The sequence below is a fragment of the Gobio gobio genome, assembly GCF_949357685.1.
Source record: "Gobio gobio genome assembly, chromosome: 6".
NCBI lineage: Eukaryota > Metazoa > Chordata > Actinopteri > Cypriniformes > Gobionidae > Gobio > Gobio gobio.
This window is the reverse complement of record NC_137102.1, coordinates 41,225,140-41,231,798: the sequence shown is the minus strand read 5'-3', so window position 1 is coordinate 41,231,798 and position 6,659 is coordinate 41,225,140.

Below are 6,659 nucleotides of genomic sequence, written 5' to 3'. Positions count from 1 at the left end.
CCTGTGTGTGTGTGTGTGTGTGGGTGGATGGTGATCCAAAATGAATGATTTGAAGAAAATGATGTAGCCTACATAATTGGTTAGACATTTACGAAGTAAATGACCTTTATAAGAAAAAAAGACCTTTATAAGAACTGTAATGATGATGTCTCTAGGATTGTCTTGACTATAAAGTCTAAGACTGGCTTGACTATAAAAAGACTATATTTTGTCAAGCCACTATTAACCCAGTAAAGCCTGACATATGATATGAAATAATAGTTAGAAAGACCTTAAAAAAAAAACAACAACAACAATTAAAACATATGTAAAAAAAAAAATTTGCATATGTGTTTTATGTTTTGTATCATATTTGATACACCAGGCTTGTATGGTCCATATAGTATGATAGTGAGAATATGGAGCTCACACTTGAGGAAAACAAAAAACACACATCAGTTTTATTCATAGGGCCGAACTGAACAAAAATATGCAATTTAGTGCATGTTGTTGGCCAAAAAAAAAATTCTGATAGCTTGTAATGTAAATAAAAATTATATTTTTTTATAACATTTTAAAAGACTGCTTACATAAAATGCATACCATATCAATATCTATATCTCCTAATAATGTATTAGTAAGATATTTAAATGATTATGTTATAATCAAAGCTCTGCAATGAAAACATAACGTAATGCAATACAATGGCGATTTTAAGATAAGATTTAATCATGTTGATAATTTAGAGGCCTTCAAATTCATCTATCGTAGGCGTTTTAATAATCCTTGAATTTGAGCAAATAATGCCTGGAAATGTGATTAAATGCATCAGATACATAACATTTATGTGATAATAATCCTAAAGGTACAATTCTCTCAGTTAAACAAATCTTGTTTAGAGAAAAGGCCTGTTTATTTGAATTGGCTTCAATACATCAGATTGCTGACCAGCCTATATTGAATGTTCAGTAAACTAATATAAGAGCACATACAGAGCTTAAGTGTTCTTTTGAACCTTCATTTCTTTCCATTTAATTACCTACACAGATACCCCGTGAAAAGAGGCTGATGAATGCTGCATCCATGACAACCAGATGTGGAACAGTATGCTGGTAAGCTGAATATCATTATAAGACTATCAAATGTTAAGAGTAGGTTATATGTGGATTAGACCTGTTGGTTTGTGCTCGAGTTTTATGTGACCTGTTTTAATGAGTTTAGACCCTTCTGAGGGTGAAAGAAATCGACGGTTTTTCTTACAAGGCTCTTATTTGCTGATGTTTAGAACAGGTAATCTGTGCTTAGTCGTTTAATTCTGGTTAATTGTTTCCATATTTTACGATTTGAAGGCTCTCCGAGTGGAGATAATCGTAATCGTTTGGATTCCCTGTATAATCCTGTGTGGGTATTACATGCCCGTGAACGCGTTTGCATTGTTTAGTAGCGGATGACTGCAACTCTCTCCGTCAGTAGGGGGAGCTCTCGTCATGGCACATTTTCTGCTTCGTTTATTATCGCTGCTTTGATGTAATCTTTTAGCATTTCAAGTATGATGCTTCACATGATAAGAGGTGATTTCCCTTGGAGCACTCCTGTTTTGTGAAATGCTGTGTCGCAACATTTTGAGTTTGGGTCTGGTGTGCTTCAATTTTTAACAAGATGCTTTTGACAAGGAAATGCTAGCGGCCAGAAAAACACTTGAACCGACAAACATATAAGACACTGAAAATTAAGTCCTTGTGGAAATATTTATTTATGCTAAGGATAATAAAAACAGATAAAAAAAAAAAAATCCAGGCTAAATAAATGCCCGTTCAAAATGAATAATGCTATAATACAAAAATAAGAATAAAAGTGCAACATTTAGGGTAAATACAGGTCAAATGGAACAGTTTCTGACAATTTGTCATCACCGTTGATATTAAAATATGATCTAAATGACTAACGTTATATAGTTCCATTCCATACTACAATAATGCTGATTTTAATGGACAAACCTACACGTAATGATGATTAAAGGGTTAGTTCACCCAAAAATGAAAATAATGTCATTTATTACTCACCCTCATGCCATTCCACACCCGTAAGACCTCCGTTCATCTTCGGAACACAAATTAAGATATTTTTGTTGAAATACGATGGCTCAGTGAGGCCTGCATAGCCAGCAATGACATTTCCTCTCTCAAGATCCTAATGTACTAAAAACATATTTAAATTAGTTCATGCGAGTACAGTGGTTCAATATTAATATTATAAAGCGACAAGAATATTTTTGGTGCGCCAAAAAAACTAAATAACGACTTATATAGTGATGGCCGATTTCAAAACACTGCTTCATGAAGCTTCGGAGCGTTATGAATCAGTGTATCGAATCAGCGGTTCGGAGAGCCAAAGTCACGTGATTTCAGCAGTTTGGCGGTTTGACACACGATCCGAATCATGATTCAACTCGCTGATTCATAACGCTCCGAAGCTTCGTGAAGCAGTGTTTTGAAATTGGCCATCATATAAGTCGTTATTTAGTTTTTTTGGCGCACCAAACATATTTTCGTTGCTTTATAATATTAATAATGAACCACTGTACTCACATGAACTGATTTAAATATGTTTTTAGTACATTAATGGATCTTGAGAGAGGAAATGTCATTGCTGCTATGCCTCACTGAGCCATCGGATTTCAAAAAAAATATTTTAAAGGGATAGTTCACCCAAAAACGAAAATTTGATGTTTTTCTGCTTACCCCCAAGGCATCCAAGATTTAGGTGTCTTTGTTTCTTCAGTAGAACACAAATGAAGATTTTTAACTCCAACCGTTGCCGTCTGTCAGTCGTATAATGCATGTGAATGGGGTCCAATTCTTTTAGAGTAAAAAAAACCATGCACAGACAACTTCAAATTAAACCCTGCGGCTCGTGGCGACACAGACACGAAACAATCAGTTTCTGCGAGAAACCAAGCAGTATTTATGCTATTATTTCACCTATTATCAGACGAATGTCATCAGCTCTCCAGACCGCCATAACTTCCAGCAAATAAGGTTAAAATACCGGTGCGGTCATAGATATATACATAGATGACTCATTAGTGCCTGTGCGGATCGGTCGAATGAGGAATCTATATATTTCTATGATCGCGCCGGTATTTTGACTTTATTCGCAGGAAGTTATGGCGGTCTGGAGAGCTGATGACATTCGTCTGATATGAGGTGAAATATTAGCATAAATACCGTTCGGTTTCTCTGAGAAACCGATCGTTTCGTGTCTTAAGACATCAATGTGTCGTCATGAGCCGCAGGGTTTAATTTGAAGTTGTCTGTGCATGTTTTTTTTACTCTAATAGAATTGGACCCCATTCACATGCATTATACGACTGACAGACGGCAACGGTTGGAGTTAAAAATCGTAATTTGTGTTCTACTGAAGAAACAAAGACACCTACATCTTGGATGCCCTGGTGGTAAGCAGAAAAACATCAAATTTTCATTTTTGGGTGAACTATCCCTTTAATTTGTGTTCCGAAGATGAACGGAGGTCTTACGGGTGTGGAACAGCATGAGGGTGAGTAATAAATGACATTATTTTCATTTTTGGGTGAACTAACCCTTTAAGCTATTGTGCCCCACTTTACTTACATGGTTTATTATAGTCAACCTACTGAATGGTCTTATGAAAAGAATTAACAAAAGATTCTGATTGGTCAACCATGGCATTCAGAGGTCAAATATTACCTACTATTCACCATTGTCCATGGCAAGGCTGTATATCTAGTAACTGAAGGCACTACTTTCCTCTGAGCACTTCAGTTTTAATATACTGTAATTTTGCTGCAGTGTTCGTCTTGTTGCTAGGCTGATTGTTTAGTAAATTTTAGTATGCAATATAAAATATGCATTTTTATATTATACCAATCAGCGGTTTATATTGTATTCTAAAAAAACAAAACAAATAAAATGCATATTTTCAGCATTTATGTGTTGGTATACTGTCTGCATGTATTCAAAGGGCTTCTAAAATAGCGCTCTTCATCTACTGCACTTAATCCATCAGGAGTTTACATGGGGACTCCAAAGGACAGGTTCCCATGGCAACTGATTTATATCCTAATTAAAATGGGAGGGTAGTTTAATTGGCTTAACACTGGTTATTGCTCAAGGCGGGCCGCCCTTGGTGGAGGTGTGAGGAGAGGGGTCACTGCTCTGTGCTATCCACGAGGAGCACCTCGCTAAACGGTTAAAGCACCTGTGGAACCAGATAGCTCACGGTGTCAGCTACGCCCTTCATTTTCTGTTTTCCAAAGCTGGATAATTAATGACCAGCTTCAGGCTAAATGAGCTTCAAATGGCCTGACCACCGGATTACATCCCGTGATTTATTTTTCTTCTGGAAAAATTGCACCTCTAATTGTGTCTCTTCAGTTGCAAATTAAGACAGCCAAACAGTCAAACAGTTGGTTTCATGTGAGAGGGATTTATAAATGAATCGGAATGCTTTAAATGATCTGTTAATTAGTCAAAGGTGGTTAAAATCATGTAAATCCTTAATACAATCATTCTTCAAACAAAGCTAATCTTTTGTAATTATATTAATTACATACAATTACTTGCTTCAATTGAGTGTGTGCAAAGCATGGCATGGCTATTATAATATTATGGAATGGAGATTCAATTGTTTTCTTTGAAGGCGGTTGAAATATGCTTCAGGTCAGAATATGGCATTAGTTTTTGGAGACGGTTGGGTTTCTGGACCCCATTACTATCCTGTCAATCACCGAGCCCTCTTCCTCATCGCCGTGTGATGGCTGCCTGCCCTACACCACGTACCTTTAATAGCACATTTAAAATCATAATTTCAACCCCACAATTCCTAATCAATAGTTTGTTTGTATCTTTCCTCATCGAAAGGGCTCTTGTAAATACCCTTGCAGCAATTTGATGGAGAAACGCTGCTTTAATCACCTTTAACATGCTTCAGAAGAAAAGGGAAGCTGCTGTCGCAAGCCAATTCACTGGAACATGTTCAGATCTGTAGCCCTGATCTGTGTGACGGCATTAAAGTTTTTTTAAGGATCTTCAGGAAAATGCTTTAATGCTCAAAGGCACAGAGAGCTGCCGAGACAGAGTATTAAATAGCTTTAGCTTAAAATCTCTGTTACCTGTGGGAAATTCACAATAAAGGGAAAACTAAAGTCGATATGCCTATGTGTTCAGAATATTACTCTGGATATATGAGAAGTTTAGTCGTATGCTTTGGTTCTAACATAAAACATAGTGATTAAAGATTGCAGGTTGCTGTATTCCACAATAAACCAAAATGATGAGATGAGAAATTGCATTTATTTATATCACTGTCAAATGACAAACTCATTATGAAGTAATTAACTGGTGATTTATAAGATAATTAATCAGCCATATGAGAGATCAGCAAAAGTGGGCATCAAGTCAACATTGTTCATTCTCAGTTCCAAAATAAGCAACATGCCCATGTATGAAGCACCACATTGTTGTGCATTAGCAGATGGCACTATGTTTCCATGGTAACCAAATTAAGATTTCATTAAATTGTTAGGGCCCTATACCACGAAGGATGATGAATAAGTAACCCAAGAAGCCATATCGCTCTGGGAACAATTGCAGTATTATTTCATATTACGAGTAGCCTAAAGTAAATAGCCAGTGTTACGTATTCTGGGTACAAACAAACTCAACTACTTTCCCTCGTAAATCTCACAAATATGCCTCATGAGAGCGAACGTAGCGTTAAAAAGCCAAGTTAAACCTGAAACGGTGTGTCGCGCGCCGACTTCTGCGTTCATATTATTCTCATCATCTGCGCATATTTGGAGCGTTTCATAGCAGGGCTGCAGGCGGGCGGGCGCGCGCGCTCGGTGCAATAGCTATATTTTACTTGGAAACCGAAGTCCGAGGCAGCGCCATCCTGTGATTTTATTTCAATGCCAACTTGCATAGTCTACTTGAACCGGGTTAGTTTTTGTATAGGCTGTTTCCAACCGATATGCACTAAGGTCTCGCTCATCATCAGTCCTCACAGTGGTGCTGAACTGCAGCCTTCGCTGTCTTCACTGTTGAGCGCTCGTCAGGGGAGCGGACCTGCATCCTAAAGCAAACCTTTCTGAGACATTGCAGTCCTGTCACGTCTTCGGCTCTCCTATTTGCCTCCAACACGAGAGCGGGGAGAAGAAGAAGAAGAAGAAGAAGCGGCGGCTCAACGGTGGTGACATGGCAAGAAGCAGCATTATTTAAAGTGGTCAATCTTCTGCTCTTTTAATTCCACTGCAGCAACCTGAGTGAGTAGCGCACATTTCTGCTCAGTTAATGCCTCTGATATGGATCCGGACGCGGGCGTTGGTAACGCCAGACAAAGGGGAATGCTAGATTGCATTTTAGCGCATTGGATTATCATTATGTGTTAATTATGTATCTGACAGGGTAAATTAATGGCACGAATCGCTCTTGGTAAGCTAATGAACATTGCATTGTGTTTAGCTTCCATAAGTTCAGCTTTTTCATGCAGTGCTTGAATGGTTTCCTTATGTCTGTATTGCATACTCAGTTCAAAGCTGGATCTGATCTTTGGGTCTGTTCTGTCGAGAGAGCGATGTGATCATCTAGACTGGATTTCAGTTTAACTTTGCCTTAAAAATATGTATTTATCTTGTTTTT